Genomic DNA, 20041 nt, shown 5'->3' on the forward strand with positions numbered 1-20041 from the left:
CTGGGAGCCAGATAGAGAAATCACTGGGTAAAGTTTCAAAGCTTGAATTTATTATACAAGGGGATGATACAGAGCCATAACAAACTGATCCAGCTTTAAGCTCTATGAATGATGACGTCCTGCTTTCATTTTGGCGGCAGACAATGTCTGGATGCAAGTCCTTAGAACTTCACTGCATACACTGTATCTGAGCTAAGTAAGCGGGAACACCAGCTGAGGATACAGCTTATGGGATGGAAATTTACAGAAATGAAACTAATTAGCAGCTTCCCAACCTCAGCAGTATTCATCCGATTCTGCTGCACTGAGAACGTTGAGAACACTCTGGCTATAATTACGCAGCCCTGTTCATCCTTTCACTGCCCAGACCAAGATTTATAAAGTGATAGGAAAATTTTGGTTGCTAACTCTGGCTGTTAGTTACTGCTTTTACATCATCTCATCTCAGTCACAACTGATATTTAGGTTTCTTACATGCTTTATCAGGGTTTCACAGTAGCTTTTTAGGCACAGTTTCCATCTGGCAGCATTGCAAGGGAGCCATTGTCCTTCTTGCTTGGTAGGATTCTTCATCTCAAAGACAGATTCAGAACTGCAAGCTGGGGAGGTCAGCTCAGATTCCCTGTTCCTCACGCCAGCCTTACTGGGCAAGCCAAGGCAGTTCAGTTTCTTCCACATATTCCAGTGGGACTGACACTTGCCTTGGATCCAGCACAGGCACCTTTTTCCTTTCACCAGCCAGTTTTACAAGGTGATCCTAAAGGCATCTAGAAGTGCTTCATCATTGCTTAGTAAAAGGACACATCTTTTATTATCCTGTGCTGATTGTATTGCAAACAGGCATTACCCTCTTACATTATCAGCTGCCTCTGATTTATCACCAGATTTATTAAAGCTCCGTAATGGGGCCAGATTTATCCTTTCATTTACTTTTATGTTTGTTATGGGTTAACACAGCTTAGTTTTTAGTTAAAGGAGAAACAGTTCTCTGTAAACCTGTAAGGACTTTTAATTTCTTGTAGAAGAGATGAGGACTTATTAGAGGCTAAGTTTTAGATACTGACATATTGTTTAACTACTGAAGAAGTTGGATGTGACTTTGGGAATACACATATAAAGCTGGACTGTGTCTGAGTGGACTTTTACTCTCCTGGCCAGCGGAGCAGGTAATAACCAGCCTTCTGGGGTTTTCTCACTTGAGAAACATTAAATGCCTCCTCATTCTGCTTCCTATAGCATCTGAATCTTTTTTAAATTACCATGGTTGCAAATGAAGAAGATACAATTAGAGTAGATACGAGAAAGTTTTATACAGTGATGGTGTTGAAACTCTGGAACATTAGAAGTGTAAAGTGTACTCTGTACATACTCTGAAGTGTAAATGCCCAGAAGCCACTGGAAATATTCATGCCCATGTTGGACAGGGCTCTGAGTGACCTGGTCTAGTTGGAGATATCCTTGTCCATTGCCGAGCAGTTGGACTGATGACATTTAAAAGGTTCAGTGTATCTCAAACTGCTCTACAGTTCTGTGATCACACATTTCTCCCATTTGCTAGATGGATTAAAAGTCAAAAGGAATCAAAAGGTTCATAACCTGCTAGAGAATGGAGCACATTTGAGAAGCACCAGGGCAGCAGCACTGGGGCCCTAATTTAGCCCAGGATCCTGCTTGCCCTGGGTGATGTACACACTGCTCACCTGCATGTTATCGTCTCATGATAGGAGATGCCTCTGCCCAAACTGAGGTGCAAAAGAGACCACATGCCAAAATCAATAGTATGGATTTCATTTAACCGTAAATGTGAGGTGGAGAGATATAGGAGGAAGGGGATTAGGAGGGAAGACAGAGACAGAGAAAGATTAAAGTAGAAAGATACCATCATCAAGTGGATCCCTACAGCGTCCTGCTGGTCCTTCTTCACCCTGGTGTTTGGTAGTGGGGGTTCCTGAGTCCTTCCTTTGGGGGTAACACTTTTATACAATCCAAGTCCTGAGTTTCTGCAGAGCATAGACACTGTTCCCACAACTTGGGTTGGCATGTGTGTCTCTTCCCACAACTTGCCACCATATGAATGTTAGGCCTGGAATTAATGCTTTCCTGTTTTGCCATCTGTCCTTACCTCAAGTTCCTTTGGTGGTGGCTTATCTTATGGGAACTTCCTTCTTTAACAGTGCTCGGAGATGTGCAACTGCATCCTTTAAATCCTCACACTGCACTGATAGATGGGGACACTGGACAACTCCACTGAGCTCCGCAATCCATGTAGATTTGTGTGCACCCACAGCTGCACAGAGTACAGAGAGAAGACAGCAACGGGTTTGGCTCATTCCTGGGCACCAGAAGAATGCAGCAACAATAGATGCCTTGAATTATGCCAGGCAATGCCTGACCACAAAATTGCTTTTAGCACAAAAAGCACCTTAAAATTCAATGCTGTTTTTGCTTGGCAGTGCTTGAGGACCCACGATCACTGTGAAATCCAGTATTCTATAGCACAACAAGGCTCACTGCAGATACCCATGCCTGAAAGAGGGTTTGGAAAACCCATTTACACAGGCCCCAGGCTGGCCACAAACCTCACCTCTGTGGCAGGGCAGGTTTTTAACAGAACAGACATATTTTGAGCACACAAAACCTCCTTGCCACTGCAAGGGATTGCTAGACCACTGTGGCAGTGTGGTTCGTACCATCCACTACCACACAAACTGGTACAATCCACCCCAGGTGGACACTCCAGCCAGAGCAATAAGGACAACCTTTCTGGATCAGCTGGAAGTGGCCCAGGCCATTTACAACACTATGGCAAAACTCTTCTACATTTCACATTTCAGCTAGTATAGAGACACTTCAGATATTTTTACAAAATCATCTCTCACCATGTTTTACTTCCTGCTAAACAGAGCTTGGATTACTTAAAATCAATATCACAATAAAAAAATTACATGTTACACCTTTCATCAGCTGGACTGAGTAATTCTTTGCCCTATTTCAAGGTGACAGGGAATCCTAAATTTGCCCCTCCAAAGTGCTCACACACTTTGTTTGTGAGGTACCCAACAGTGTTTACCTAACTTGGTTTTTATAAACTTTTGCATGGAATACTGCAACAGACATAGACAAGATGTGCTTTATCAGGAAAAGATGAAGCATGCAGTGTTCTTTCAATTCTCTTTTTAAGGTCTCTGCTGCACAAAGCACAGTGTGGAGGCATAGCACCCATGCAGGATTAGCATGGATAGCACCCAAGGCTATCTTCACTAAAAGCACCTCTGGATTTGGTGCACTGATCTCTTCCAGTACCAATGTATGGTGTAATGACAGTCTGTACGCAATATCCTGCTCTACAGCCTACGAAATTCAATCTTTCTCTCAACACTCCTGTACTTTCAATCTTCTCTATCCCACAAAAATGTGCATTTCCACAGCTGAGTATACAAGCTGTCACCTCTCACTTGCCTTTCTTCTTGAGAAAAACAGCAGCTCAGTTCTTCCTCCTTTTTGTTTTGGGCTTGCTGGCAGGGGATTTTTTCTCCATGTCTTTTTTTCTTCCTTTCTGTATTTCATTTGTTTGTTTGTTGCAATGAGTTTTGCATGCGCAAGCCCAGGTTAAGCATTGTGAGAAGTCATGGCATGGTTGGAAAAGAACTGCCCATGGGAGAGGAACACTCTCAGAAGTACATATATTACAGGGATTGCTGGTGTTGAAGGGCAAAATTTTGTCCTGGAAAAGGAGAATGATTACCTGGCTTCTTGAGAAAAAATTAGAGGTGCTGAGTTTACTAATGCAGGTTAATAAGAAGATGGGTTTTGGTGAGACAACATCCTTCCATGAAATAAAAAAAAAAGGATGATACAATACAACCCTGTTTATAGAAACCAGGCAAAACCCAGATCAAGTAAAACCCAGATCAAGTCAGAAGCAGGGATGCAGGGAAACATTGCTGGCATTGCTGGCAAGAATAAAACCCAGTCCTGCACTTCTCAGTGTGCAGCAGCTCAATGCTTTTGGTAGTCCAGAGACAAGAAGCAGTAAGGACATGGCAGTTTCCCAGCACCCCCAGTAAATCAGGCTGTTTCTCAGAACCTGCCAGCTACAGGAGTAAGCACAATTGAGCAAGGGAGACACAGGATTGTCTGGGGTTTTACAGTTCTTTTGCCTTGCACTGACAGTCCTGCAGCCTACCTCTCTCCCAAACCTGCAGCCTCTCACCAGAAGTCCCACAGCAGGGCTGTCCAGAGCCTTGGTGGCAGGATTTTCCACCTGAGTTTTCTATGATGGTGTTCCTACAGCTTTGAATATTCTAATATTTGTCCCAGGGCTGGGGGAAAGAAATGGAGCACAATCAGATTTGTGAGACTGGGGTGGCATGGCTGGACAGTTGTTGCTAGAACACTCAGTTAAGCACTTGGGTAGCAGGAAAGTGTCAATGCCGGTGACTTTCACTGGCTAATTCCCTGCCACCAGCCAACAAGAGAATTAAAATTCAGCAACAGACCTCAGCTCTGCCTTTCTTTGTTCACTGTATGAACAGCCTTTCAACAGCCAGTGACAGAGGAACAGAGGATGAGAAAGCCTCAAGGTGGTCCAAGGGGCAGCATAGAGGCAACAAGAAGAAATCAAAGGAAAAAAAAAAAAAAAAAAAAAAAGGCAATTAATGATCATGGAGAGCAGGAGCTGGAGAGGAACTATTTGTGCTTCTCAGCATCATCTTGCCTGACATCCTGATTATGCTGTGTCAAACACAGAGGGGTGAGACTCAATGAGAAAAGGAAGTCTGAAACCCAGACTGACAGACAGATGTGGAACATAGATCTCCAGTTCACCCCAGGCCTAACAGAGCACCCTGCTTTCCTGAGACCACTCCTGTGAGGAACCTTCATGTCTGAATGCCTTAGAAACTCCAGGAACTACCAATAGGGAGAAGAATGGTACAAAATCCAAGGCACTGCAAAATTATTAATGAAGCACAGCTGATGGGAAAGAGCAGGACTGCCCACCAAGCCAAAGGGAAACACTCCTAGGCTTTGGAGAAGGCAGGAAGTGGATCTGCCCCCACCTGCTGGGACTGGCTTCTGGAAAAGGGGGGAAGGACTTCCATCTTCTCCACCCATTTCTACCTGCAAAATCTTGCCGTGAGTAATGGCTGATTAAACATTGCAAACTGCATTATTTAAGACACTGTTGCTGTGATACAAAGGGAACTTCTTTCAGAGCCATCACCTGACAAAACAAGCATCCAGAGATACTTGGAGCTCCTGGAGAAGGAATTTAAATTGGTCAGGAAGAGCCTCTGAAAAACAAAAAAATCAATGACAAAGTCCATTTTGAAAAGCAACTCCACAGAGAACTTTTTCCTCACATGACCAGCTCCATTGACCTAAAACACACTAAATTATATTTTGTCATTGGTAAGGAAAGCTAACTCAGCAAAGGCCCTTTGCTTATTATCTGTGTTTTCTATAACTATCTTGAAATACTGGAGGATACCCAAAAGGGGGAGAGATATAGATATATAGATATATAGATATATAGATATATAGATATATAGATATATAGATATATAGATATATAGATATATAGATATATAGATATATAGATATATAGATATACAGATATATAGATATACAGATATATAGATATATAGATATATAGATATATAGATATATAGATATATAGATATATAGATATATAGATATATAGATATATAGATATATAGATATACAGATATATAGATATATATATTAGATAGATAGATAGATAGATAGATAGATAGATAGATAGATAGATAGATAGATAGATAGATAGATAGATAGATAGATGATGGATAAAATTTGTTGTTTACTATGTCTGCTTCAGACAGTACTGTGCCATTGGTTATGAAAAAATGACATAATAATCTTTTATGTACCAGATGCTTCAAGGTGAACCAATTAAAGAAACTGCAAAGATTGCTGTAGGATTTATGATCCAAAAATCCTTTGGCCATTGCCAGGTCTGAAAGACAAATTATTCTTTGATGTTAGGACAGGTCTATTTAGTCCTGTGACCAGCTCTCCTTTCCTTCACCACAAGTTAAGAAAACACAATAGACTATTTAAATCAGAAGTTTTCTTTGGGTAGTAACTATCCCATCTTGAGTATGCACAACACTTCTGACCCAGCTGCTAATTGTTAGTTTTGATTTGGGTCCAATAGAGAGGATTTGGGGAAAAAAGTGATATTAGGGGCACAGTCACAATAAATTAGCTAGGCCAGACTGAGAAGGGCTTGTAGCTCTCTCTGCATGGGTAATCTTTCTAACCAGAGCTCTCTCCCTGTCTCTTCTCTTTTTAACAGTTTTATTTTCTGGTGCCACAAGATTTTTTTCCTGCTGAGTGCTGGGTTAACAAATCAGGAAGCATATATTAGCAGTATTCTTTGGAGACCACCTACAGCAGTGAGATGAACAATGGGCCCTGAACCATGACTAATTTGTGGCCCAGAAATACAGTCTATTTTTTAAATGTAAAACTGTTACTCACACTTAATAGTTTATTTGAACTAAAACCATATTATTATCCTCTCATTATTTTACCTGGTATATTTTAGACAACTTATCTCAGGGTTGCCATAGCTACCTGCTGAGTGCCTCTGACTGGAGTGTTTGCAGTAATCAAAATTAAAGGCTTCTTATAAAAAGAAGTATGCTCTGACTAAAGAGGAACCTGGGCAAAATTGCCCATAATTGTATTCTTTTACTCAGTGCTGCTGCTGTTGGGTGAGCTTGCGTGGTGGTTTGAAGCACAGCTGCAAAATTAAACCCACTCAAGCTTCTCCTTTTTCCCTGATTCTTCCAATAATGGGGGAACACTAGAAGATTGAGAGTTGGAATAACAATTTACAGAAAATTACAATAGCCACAATAATATTAATAACAAAGAGTGTACAAAAAAAAAAAAAGTTTCACCCACAGAAGGGTACTCACCACCGAACAAACAAAACTAAAAACACTTCCGTTTTAATTACAATCCTTAGTCTCCTCCATAAAAATCACATGAAAATAAAAGTTTGGAAAGGACTCTGGAGGTCTATAGTCTAACCTGCAGCTCAAAGTGGGTCCAGACAAGATTAGGACCTTGTCCAGACAGATGTTGGGGATATCCAAGGACAGAGGGGGTGTAAAGAAACTAGTGCCTGGCACTTCTCAGTGGCGTCCAGTGTAAGGACAAGAGGCAGTGGTCACAAACTTAAACACAGAAAATTGTGTTTGAACATGGCAAGCACTTAGGAGTGACCAAGTCCTGCCAGAGGTTGTGGAGTCTCCAGCCTTAGCAGTTCTGCAACCAGGCCTAGGTGGCCCTACATGAGCAAGGGGGTTGCATGGCTCCAGTGGTCCTATCTAGCCCCAACCACTATGAAATTCACTATCAAAGATGCAATCCCATAAACCCCTGAAAGGCAGGCAGGACAGACCCAGTGAGACCTTCAGTTTAAAGGACAAATGCAATCAAAGGCAGGGGGAGTCCCCACTGAAGTTCTCATCAGCATCTCCCCTGACAGCTCTCTCCAAAACCTAATGCCTCCACCACACCTAAGGTAGCCTAAGCCACGATCCAAACCCTCAGGAAGTGCAGGATGCATTCAAGCTCTGCCACTGCACCTCTGGGTAACAAAAGGTAGACCCTGATCCTTCTGTGTCCCTCTATTCCCCCTTTGGATAGCAGACTAGGCACACCCCTGAGCCCTGATCAGATGGCAAGGACTTGTGGGGACAGGGACCAACTGCCTCAAGTCCCCCAAAGCTGTGACACATGAAGTAGCAATGTTTAAGCCACCTCAGAATGTATCTAACAGCAATGTTTAGGCATACCTCAGAATGCATCTAAATACTTACTTTATTTTGCAAAGTGAGAGCAAGTAACTTAATATTTTTGAAAAAAAACAATTTTTAATAAAGCTAGCATGCCCTACTGGAAGCATCCAAATGAACTGCAAGCAGTTAGAGGATTATAATGAAGGTCACCAGAAGTACATAATAAACAGCCATCCAGACAAAGTATTTAAGTACAGAAGAGCTGGATAGTGCAATTAAAATAGTTTGCACAAACACTGCACTGTTGAGTTAGAGACAGACTTTTCAAAACAAATCAACAAGGCAAATGATTGCATTCAGGAGACAGACTCATTTTCCACTGTGGATAAAAGCAGCTCTAGGATCAAGTGCATCTAAATGTTATCAGCTTGTCATGTTATCAGCTTGTCCCCCCCTCTACACCACCTGTTGGCAAACATCCCTGTACAGGGCTCACCTTAGATAGTTGTTGCTTCTACAGAGGAGAAAGTAGGCTCCAGAAACCTAATCTAATCCAGAGCAGGAGATTTGAAAACCTTCCTTTATTTTGCCAGATAAACATCTCTGCAAACTGTAACAGCAGCCAGCTGGCAATGTGGGCATACAGGGAAAAGTGAGTGGGGAGCTTGAAATACTCAACAGGTCCCTTGGCAGAGAACTGGACTATACAGCCTCCCCCTGCCTCTTTCTGGAAAGTGTGTAGAAAGGAGCCATTCATTCAGATTTCTGGAAATGAGAAACAAGCAAACAATCAAAAAACCACAAACCCAAACCTTTGCAGATTGTGCTGTTATGGAGCCTGACACATTAATAAGGGAGGAAAACAATTTCTGCTCTAAAAATATGGAGTTGATTTGCCTCGCACCCACATAACATAACCTGAAGCAAACTAGCTCCAAAAAGTCATTCCTCCTATAAAGAGTTTAGCACCCTGAGTCACCTCTCCAGAACTGCAATCCCCGGATGTCCTGGTGTCCAGACTGCCTGAATTTCCACTCTCCTCAGGCTTCTTAGATTACTTGCTCTAAAATTAGTCTGAAGTGAATTACTCCTTGAAATTAACTTTTTTGGGAAAGTTAAATGTCAGCACTTCCTAGTGCCCAATTCAGTATAGATTTCAGGAGGAATTATTGGCTCCCAGTGCTGATGTAAAAAGCTAATAATGTTCATTAGGTTATACACTGCCACATTTGAGGGACTGTCCTAGTGAGAAAACCCTGGCACATTACCCAGGTGTTCTAGAGGTCCATGTCCAAGGTATATTTTGATCCTAAGAGCCACCCCCCTGGCTCCCATACAAGCACAAACCAAGTGTGAAACCCAAGGCAGTGCCCTCACACTCTCCTTGAACTAGGTGACCAATGCAAAAGACCCTGCACACTCAGAGCTTTACTAAGGGGATCCACAGACCTGTTTTATTATTTTGCAGCTTTTTTTTGCAAAAAGATGGTTTACCCCTTGCACAAAAGATAAGAGGAATCCTTTGTGGCTCTTTCTGCTCCCTATTAGCTCAAAAAGACCAGGGCCAGTCACTCACAAATTTGTGCTCTGCAGAGGCATGCCTAGAACTACAAACCAGCTCTGCTTTAACACACCAAGTTCAGTGGTGCCCAGCTCAACAGAAAATTCAACTTGTGCCTTTTGAGACATAGGAACTTGCACTTTTACCCTCTGACAAAGCCCTACCCTCTCACTGATCCCATGGAATGGGGGACAGATAGAAACTCCCACTGAGCCTCCCAACACTGCTGCCACAAACCATCTCTCTCTGCATCATAGCAGTGATTCCATGCTTAGCAAAGAAACCTTGGATGTATTCTCATCCAGGACATTTCAACAACAAAAGTAAAGTCACAGGAATCATAGCCAGCTGTTCCTTGTTTGTGATTCCTTAACATCCTAGAGCCTTTCTGCATTTTTGTGCTAAACCATAAACTGCTGCAAAACAGAGAGCCAGAAAACTCCCATCACAGAGCTGCCTGCACCTCCCAAATGGCTCACCAAGAGTAAGCCTTCAAACACTGCATGCCAATCCAGGGTACAGCAATGTTAGAGCTGTCTTCTTAACTTATTTCTCCATGAAAGCAAGGTGCTGTCCCAAGCATGAGGCTAACACAGAAAGGTCTCTCTTCTCATCTTGTCCAAAATTGTGTTGCTTTGGTTACTCATGGGGAGGACCACAGCCCACTTGCCTGACATAATAGGATTATGTCCAAAGACTGAAAAAGCTGCAGGAGAAGAATTTTCAGAACAAGCTCAGAGTTTGACTAGTCATGACAAGAACCTGCACTGCCGCAGCTCTCACTCCCACCACTGACACCATGGCAAATCGAATCAGCCTTGGCAGGAAACTGACTCCAACAGGAACTTAAAGGGATTCATCCTAAGGAGAGGATGAGTGAGGAATTCCTGAGAACACATTTGGCAGCTAACCCTAACCCTAATCCTTCACCTTCACCTTCTGCTCCAGACCCATAAATCTGTCTTAACAAATTCAACACTGGTAGCCTGTTCTCCCCTATGCACCCCTATGCCGCTCTGCACCTCTCCTTAAAAGGCTTTTTGTACTGTACAAGTGAAGACTGAAGAAAGCAGCATTCCTAACAGAACATTTTCATCCAAGTTTTCTAAGTGAAACACAAAGCATAGCTCATGTTCCTGTGTGTGAGCATGCAAATTGCTGCACTAGGTTTTAAGCCTTTTAATCAAAGCAGCTTTTCCAGTATGAACTGTATAATGAACACCTGTACAAAAGCAGGTATATTATAAAGTTGTCTTCTACATCATTGTGTCCAAAAAAAAAAAAAATCTGCAATTTTCCCACCTTTTCCACTCTATGTTGCTTTTCAGGCACCTTCTAAATTTACTTTTTTTTAACATAGTCTTCTTTGCAGACTTGTGGTCACTGGAAAAAAGGACAATGTAAGGAGATTTTCTTACAGCTTTGATAACACACTATGCAGCCAAACACTGAGCTGCAGAAGGGAATAACAGACTAGAAATGAATGCATTAATTGAACCTCAGGTAAAATTTAGTCAAACAGTGTTCTGTACAGGAGTACTTCATAAAAATAAATTAAACAAGACTCAGTGGGAAAAACAGGCTTGTTCCTCTCACAAAAATATATACCTTAGATTGACAAAGAAAAGTTCTCTTCACAGTTCAGAAATCACCCAGGTTAGCCCTAAGCATTGAGAGCACAAATCAAGTTTTCTCTGCTCCCAGGGCACACATTCTTGAAACAGTTCTATCTAGAGGTTAACACACAAAGCAACCTTGCACATTTTTCTTAGGACATCATCACAAGTATGGAAAAAAATGCTTTGGAGTGAAACAGACTGCAACTAAAATAAGGAAAAAACCCACTTTGGTAAGCTGCCAAGTGACATTCCTGTCACAGTAATCTAGAGAACATTTGTTTTCCAGCAATACCACAACTGTAACCCCATCATCTGTCATTCCAAGCCTTGGCTTTCAAGGACAGCCACACATCAAAGTAATCAACAGACATGGTGATGGAGGAAGAAATATTGAACTACAAAGAGATGGTAGACAAGCACATTTTCCTGGGATATTTTTCTGGGAGCTGAGGCTGCTCAGCTCAATACAGTTTGACCCGGTAAGTCCATGATCTGCACTTTATAAACCACGCAAATGAGCTTTACAACTTTGCTTATCCATTCCAACTCTACCACAGGGGCTCCCAGCCTGACCTTGTCCCTTTGACCTCACACAAACACAGCTGTGTGTCAGGAAGGAACTGTGCCCCTTCTTACCTCCAACTCAGCAAAGCAGCCCTTCCCTGGACTCCATGGATGGCCATAGCTTCAAACTTTTTATTGTAAATAAACTATTCTGTACCTGTCACAGGTAAAAAGGAGAACAGAGGCTCAGGGGGGAAAAATAGTCTTTAGTGAGCAACAATTCAAATCAGCTAAATATTGTGTCAGACAATCTGCATCCACACAAAGTGGTTTTTTGTGTATTCAAGCATCCGCTGTTGAAAAACAACAAAGTTTTATTTTCTACACAGGAGGTAGAATAGATAAACTTCCGCAGTCTGTTAAATACCTCCATTATAGCACGAAAATAGCACAGCAAGAGTGAGTGTTTGTTTAAAACAGCTTATTTGCAACAGAACACCAAAATCTTCTTAGTTGATAATGGAAAAATTTTGGGTATGATTATCCAGTTTAAACATACTTATACTTCAGAGAACGGCAAAACAAATGTTAGGGAAAAAAAAATTTCAATGTACAGTTATTGTGACTTTTGAAGCAAAGAACATTCCTATTAAGTTTACCACCTGGGATTTAAATTCAACCTTTTCTTTACAATTTTATTTTTTAAACAGAATACCTCACAGGTATTGGGGGGGCTGCATCAAAGAGATCTTATAGCTCCTAGGTGTAATGCTAAGTAGCTGTTTTTCTTCCACTGACACACCAAGCTGATTCTCTGGGAGTTCACAAGTTATGTCTCCAAGAACCATATGGAAGTTTTCCCAAAACTTCCATATTGGTATTTGGTCTGATCAGCCTGCTAGTCCCGTTGCCCATATTTCTCTCAGTTTAACTCGTGTCTCTCCTCTTGCTAACATTTCTCAGTGGTCAGTAGGAATGAAGTAGAATTCAAAAAAACCCCAAGTGACAAATCTCGTGACAGCTACAACCACACAGAGAAGTCATAATTTTCCTACACTCTGGAGCCTGCTATTTCCCCTCCTCATCTTCACAAGCTTCCCAAGCCTTTTTGTTGACGTCCTTACAGCGAGCCAATGCTCTCCGTGAGCAGATGGCATCAAACTCAGAAATCTTACACACACACTGTTACATCAGCCCTGTCTGACTCGAAGCTATTCCCAGTGATATCGCTGGTTTTCTTGGAATAAGCAGAAAACCCATCTTCAGAGAGTTTGGGCTCTTGTATAGCCTGTAGCATTTTTTAGGCAAGAAGAAGAAAATGCATAAGCCAGATTTTCTTGGGTTTTGTTGACAGAGTGTATCTCAACATCTTACTTTATTTAAAGTTTTAGAGAGAAGGCGAAATAGTTTATCTGCAAATTTCAAGCCTACTGTTCCGTTCAGTCCCCTGCCCTGAGAGTAGAAGTTGGCTTTCTCTTCTCATTATTGCCAGATACATTTTTCCTGTCCTCTACTTCCTTCCCAAGTTCTGTTCTCTCTCCCTCCTCTCTCCAAAACACAGAGAACATAATGATCTGCACTGTCCTTAGGTCCCACACTTTCTTCTAGCTTGACCCTTGCATAGCAACTTTCACACAGTCAGCCACCACTGTCCAGGGAAGAATTCTGTGGCTCCTTCAGCTGCTGTGTGTGAAAGGTATCCATAGGACACACCAATAGCTGCAAGGTACATGTTTGCACATGGAAGAAAACTGTTCTGTTCATGACCCGACAGAGCAGAGACATCTCTAAAACAGGCTCAACTGGAAGTTGAGTTACTTCAGCACACCCCAACCAGGAATGGACCTGTAGATATCAGGGTAATTCCTCCTTTGTTACCACAGCTTTGGATGGGACTGCAGCTTTCCCCATCAAACACCAGCGCAGGCTGTGCAATTGCACTTTTGAACAGAAGTCATCAAATGTAATGACTTTTAGTCCAGGCAAAAGAAAACTACCTTATTGAGGTCCCAGGCTCTTGGGGTCAGATCTTGGCTAGCTCCAGACCCCCGTGTGTTACCCCAGTGATGGGCCAAAGGTAAAAGACAGAGAGGCATTCTTTCTCTTCCTCGAGACCACAGTCCCACAGCTTTATTGTAGAACCCACCTCCAGGAGAAACACAAAAAGGCTGACCCACCTGCCAGAGGGGCTTTAAGCCCAGGGAAAAGGGGGCAGGGAGGGGGTGACCCAGGGAGGGGGAGAGGACGTGGGGAGGAATTGAATAGAGGATACCAAAACCGAAAGGGGGGTACAGAATGTTAGAAATGGGCAAGGAGACCTTCTGCTCCAGTTAAAGCACCTTTATTGATCAGCTCTTTTAGCGGGGAGGGGACTCGGGGGCTGCGCACACCACCGCTGCTCCAACGGAGTCAACGCCGCGAAGGAGGAGTCTCTCGGATCTGCTGCCTGGGCCGTAGAGCCGGGGCTTGGGTCCTCGCGAGAGGACGCGGAAACCTGCTGTAGTTCGCCCGGTCTAGGGGTCTCTCCTTGGTCGAGTACTTTTTGGTGAGGGCGAGGAAGAAGAAGACTCTGCCTGGCAGCTGGATGGTCAGCCGACCTCGTGGTGCTATCCTCGGGCTCCGGTTCGGTGCTGGTCCGCCGTTCTGGGGAATTATTTTCCCCAACTGGACTTCCTGGTGGGGCAATGCACCCTTGGAGCCTCTGAGTTTTTGCATTGGAGGTTGGGTCGGCAGCAGCTTGATGGACAGGCCAGGAGCAGCAGCAGAGACGGAGTAACAGTAGCGATGTCTTGACAGGCAGGTGGGGAGCAGCGGAGGCAGTGCACAGCAGGGAAGGAGGAGTAGGGAAACTAGGAATCTAAGAACTGGGATCACAGAACTGTAAAACAACTTATAACAAATGTTACAACAGGTGAACTGTATTCTTAACACTTCAAACTCTTTAGTGAACACATTCTTTAATTTGGGACGGTCATCTCAATGACTGTCTTTAATTAACACAACAAGAAAATTGTGACTTTTGGGTCTTCCACTCTTAGAGAAGTGTTTACTTCACAGAATATAGGGTGTGCAAAATATAACAAAACTACTTTTGTGTGCAAATACCACAAACCACCCAGTGCAATATAATAACAAAATGAACTATTTAGTGCACTGCAACACTACCTCAGTCCATTCCCACACTAAAGTTAATGCCTTACCAGTGATGCAGCTACAACCACACTCTGTTTGACCTGATGAGCTCTGACTAAGGCTTTGCATGCCAGATAGGTGGCCTTGGTTTTATTCACTGCACTGAAATGGATGGGATGAGACAGTGGTGAAGCTCCATACAGAGAGACCTACACAGACAGGAGGAGGTTAGAGGAGGAACCTCTGCTTTGCAGGAGTGCCATTTGAGTCTTCCTTCTGCTCCATGATTCCTGTGTCCCTGAGCTCCTGAATAAGGAAAGTTTGTCATCTCTGCCACATAAGTTTACATTTTGTGATACAGAATCAGAAACTGGGCTGCTCTGCTGTAGCAGAAGGTGCAACTGATGCAGAATTTTGCAAAGAGCACATAGAAGAAACCCAGGAATTCTGGTGAGGATAGGGTGTGTGTGCTTAGCACTCATGGTGATGCAGCAGAGTCCAGCAGCAACTGCTCCAACACAGGCTTAACTCCTCTGGCAGGTTTGAGATGGGGAAGGAGCCTTCCTGCTTGAAGGAAGTTGTTGACAAAGTGCATGTGGAGATAGGAAGTCTGCACAGCATCAGATGTTATAGGAAAGAGAACAGAATCTTCTCCAAGGCTCTGAACACCCAACGGCACAGCAGGAAGAAAATTCAGAGCCTGTACTCAGTGTGTTGGGGAAAAAAGACCGCCTCCATTATAAGCTGGTGACTTCAGGCACCAGGAGGAAAGTTGCTGCTCCACTTTCAGGTCAGCAACTACAGAATAGATTTGGTGCCATGATGTCAGTCAGATGAGGGGCTGTTTTCTGAGCAGCACTGAAGGCAACTGAGCCTAAATCATATGGTGGCACCAGAAGAGAGAGTGAAGTGAGTGCTGAATAAGAGCAATGGGTATCTCCCTGCTGATGAGAAAGCTCTCACATATCCTTCTTTTAAATGGATGTGTTGTTAAAGTGCTCGAGCACTAATCCATGCAGCATGGGGAACAAACAGGAGGAGTTAGGAATCTGTGTGCATTCCAGCATTATGAACTCATTTGGATCACTGTCACATAGTACCTACAGGCTTGTGTGCCTGGAGGGCTTTGATGGATGGATATGGTTCTTCAGGCAGAACTGGCCAGAAGAGCAAGGCTAGTTAACAGTTGTATACAGTGATCTTAAAGGTCTTTTCCAAATGAAACTATTCTATTATTCCACAACAGAGAGACTCCTTTAATAGGAGAAAGAAGAGGAGTGTATGAAGCTTAATTTTCATGTGGACGATGAATCAGCTTAGAGCTAAGGGGTCATACCCTAAGCACCCTGTTCTGGTTTACACTGCTTTGGGACTTGAGATAGTCTTCAGAGATGCACATTTGTCTAGGACAAAGGCCATAGGCAGCAAACAAACCTTCACCCCAAATACAGCAAATGTGAATCTTAACCTCCTTTTCTGCCCTTGTTCATAGGATTTTTCACTTATTCGACTCCCCTCTGCTCAGAAAGGGAGAAAATTAAAACTGAAATCGAGGATTTCAGGGGACTCATTAACTATCCAAGCCTAGGCACAGAGTTCTGCAAGTGAGGGACAGTAGATGTTAAATTAATCTCAGCATGTTCCTATATGAAGGTGAAGCTGAGCATGTCATCCTTAACAACCATGCCATGTTCAAACAATATTGTCCATTAATTACAAAAGTCACACACACAATTTCACAAAGGCTTTCAGAAGTCATTTTTTGTGGGATTACCTGAGATCTCTCTGAGCGTCTCCTTTACCTACCAGGTGTCATTGTGTGTCTAATGGGCCATAAGGGTTATTTAAAGGTTGTTCTTTGCTGCTTCAGTCTTATCTTTTATGTGTGTAGTGTGTACATTTTGCAGGAAGCACATTACAGTCAAGTTAACTCACTCACCTAGAGTGAAACAGAGAAGTCAGCTAAGAAATCCAGAGATGTTCAAGTAAATATCTTCAAACTAATGTCCTTTGGACAAAATAGACCAAATATCCCAATACAGACAAATGGTATAAATTTCACATACTTTGGCAAGGAATCTGCCCTTGAAAAAATGAACCAAGATGGACAGATGGCCTTTGAATCCATGAGAGGCAGGGAAGTGGAGCTAGTCAGAGATATTTGGCACACAGATGTCTACAACATTCACTATCCTGAGAGAAGATAGGCTTGCATATCTGTACCTTCAGGTTCAACAGGTCCTACCTAAACTGACAGAAGCTGGGAAAGACTTTCAAGGAGAAATAACTTTTTGTGCACCTCATTTCTTCTGAGCCCTGTCAGAAAAAAAGACCTAGTCTACAAGAGCTCCCTTTTTCCTTTTTTAACAAAGACAGTCCAACAGAACCTGAATGAGAAGGGCAGAGCACATCCAGTGAGAGCAACCACAGACAGCAGTCATCACTGAACATTTCTATGCTGATGAGAAAGGTTCAAGGTCAAGCAGGAAAACAAGGTCAGTATTAGCAGGTACAGGACCATACATTGGTCTACATAAAGCACAGCTCAAGAAAAGACCAAGAGAAAGAGTCTGAGTTTAGGGCACCTTTACGAAAAAGTTTTTCCTCAATGCCATGATCCCAGATTACACCTGCACTGTATTGGAGCAACTCCTGAGAACAGTCACAGTCCCAGGAGGTGGGGCAGAGTGTGCAGAGCACATTTTGTTTGCTCAGGTCCTGGCAGCACCAGAACAAAAAGAAAGTAAGGACACAGATGATTTTATCTATCAAACAGATAGAAATCAGAATGATTAAGCAGAGCTTAAGAGTGAACACAGATCTCCTAAAGCCTTATTCTGTGTCTGGCCCAAGAACTCTGCCACAGCACTCAGTCACCCTACGCACCTTAGGAAAAAAAAATAGTTGTTCTTAAGAGAAGTTCAGGAAAAAGAGTCATTTGTCTTCTCCCACATTGTTGGAGTCCAGGGCATTCCTCTGGTCACCCTGGAGGGTCAGGGACCTTATCAAAGGGGTCTGGGACCCAAGCAGGAGGTTTGGAACCTGTACAGAGGGGTTTGAAGTCTGTACAGGGGGGTTGGAAACCTTGGCACAGAGTCCAAGAGGAATTACAAGTCTCAAGAGTGTGAAATGAGTAGCAGTTAATCACAGGGTGAAAAAGTAGAATTTGGGGTTTTTTAGAATGGAGGCTGAAGAGCCAAGATGGAGGAATCAAGGCATGGATCTGTTCTCCTTCCTTCTTGTTCTTGCCCTCCATTTTCTGCAGTGCTGGGTCACAAGGGATTGGTTTAGAGTAAAGGTGACATGGTTAGCATAGGTGGTAGGTATTGGCAATTAGTTGTAAATAGAGACTAAGTTGTGGACAATGGTTGTGTCGAGAGATGGTACAAAAAGATTGAGACTGCCCGTCCAGGGGGCAGTTGCCACGAGTTCCCAGCTGCAGCAGGAACCTTGACAGAGCACGGAAAGAACTATGAGATAAGAAAGAATAAACAACCTTGGAAAACCTGAGATGGTGGCTTCTGACTCTTCTTCTGCTTCTGGCACGAGATGTTTCAGAGGGCAAAAGACACTTTACTGCCGAATCTCGGGGATAAGAACCCCAGACCACATCTTCCCAGATGGATGAAGTTATCCTTCAAATAGGGTAAATGATACTTTGAGAGTGTTTTAATGTCCCTTTTATTAATAACGGAGCAGGAAAAAAAAGATCTGTGAGAACTGCAGAGAGAAAAGTCTGCAGGGTGGAAAAGAGTAATTGGAGACAGATGGTCAAATACAGGCTCTTAGAGGCATAAAGATCAGCTAAGAACATCTGAAAATCACTTGAAATTCTGAACGAGGAAAATCACATATTTTAGTTCTGTGAATCCAGCTGCAGTCTTCAGTAACAAACCCCAATCCAGCTCAGTAAACATGAATGTGGTCACAACTGACACAAGACCACAGATGGAGGTGACCTACCTGTAGATGCTCTTAGCAAGAAATCTATAAGAGATTCAGCTCCTCTTGTTGTTCACTGATTCATCCCACCATTGCTATCTTTGACTGTATGTTTATAATATCTGCCTTAATTTTCCTTTACTTTCTCTTCTCATGAACTCTGCTATCCTCCTCTATGACCACCATCCCCACTGCCTGATTCAAAGGGTCTGCCTGACATTTACACCTCTGCTCATTGCAGGAGTGACAACAGGCCAGTGTTGACTCCCTATCAACAAGCTCATGAAGCATTCCCAAAAGGGATTAAGACTTGACTTCATAAGTGTATTTTGTAGGCTTTAGTAGACCCAGTCAGTGACCCCATATCCTCCCTGTTACCCTTTTGGTCTTGAGAACAAGTAGAAGTTCTGGACTGAGGCAACTCGGTTATCTGGGACAGATGACATGGATGGGACAGATGACTTACACCTCCAGAGGAAGGTCTGTTCTTCCTTCTCATAACCCAGCCATACTGCTGCTCCACAGAAACAACATCCATGTGAGAATGACTCTGAACAGCTTCCTACAAGGGGATCCCAAAATGAACTATCCTCACTTACACTCAGTCTCTGAGCCAGTGCAGGGGAGGGCTGCAATAGTTCCCGCAGGTAATGTGGAAGGCGTGGGGATGCCCATCCCTAGTGTGATGCCCAGATACAGGGGAGCAGCCTCTCCACCAGCTCTGCCTCCCTGGCAATTACCAACATTCCCCTGTCAGCAGGAACTCCAAGGAGCTCAGACCTTCACTGATGTAAACAGCACTGATCTTTCATGCTGCAAATGGGGCCATCAATCTCTGGCTAATGCATCTTGTTAAAACAGCAGCCACTTTGATGAAACAGCACAGTGAGAATGTAATTTCCTAGCTGCCACTTTTAGGAAGATAAGCCCAGAGATCTCAGATAACTAAGACGTTACAGGAAACTTAAAACACAGTGGACAAACCTCACCTCACTATCTCTGTCCACTCTCAAAGGGGTTTTTTCCTCATCTTTATATTCCTTTGGATGTTCTCTACACTTGCTATAGTCACTCCTTCTTTCTCCCATGTTTAGTACAGGGGACTTTTACCCCATCTACTCAGAGACAGCATCTGTTATGTTCCCAAGTCAAATACATCCCAGTGGAATTGTAACTCTTTGTGGCATATAAAACACACTGTGTGAAGTCGCAAGTATGATAAAGATTACTTCAGGGAAATAGTACCACTGCACAGACAGAGGTAAGTCAGAGCAGAAGATATTTGGACACAGAGATAGAGCTGCTTTTTCTTTTAGGGACATTCTGCCTGACTGTTTGATGCTAATGCCTCTCCCATCCAACATTTCTCTTCCCTATCTCTTCATCTTCAATGTTTCCCTTTTGTTTGAGGCTCCCTGCCATCAGGCTTCCAATATTGTGAATTTCTTCCTAAATACTGGTTCTTTTTGAAGCTGCTGATGTGACAC

Source organism: Prinia subflava, chromosome 2 (genome assembly GCF_021018805.1).
Source record: "Prinia subflava isolate CZ2003 ecotype Zambia chromosome 2, Cam_Psub_1.2, whole genome shotgun sequence".
Classification (NCBI taxonomy): Eukaryota; Metazoa; Chordata; class Aves; order Passeriformes; family Cisticolidae; genus Prinia; species Prinia subflava.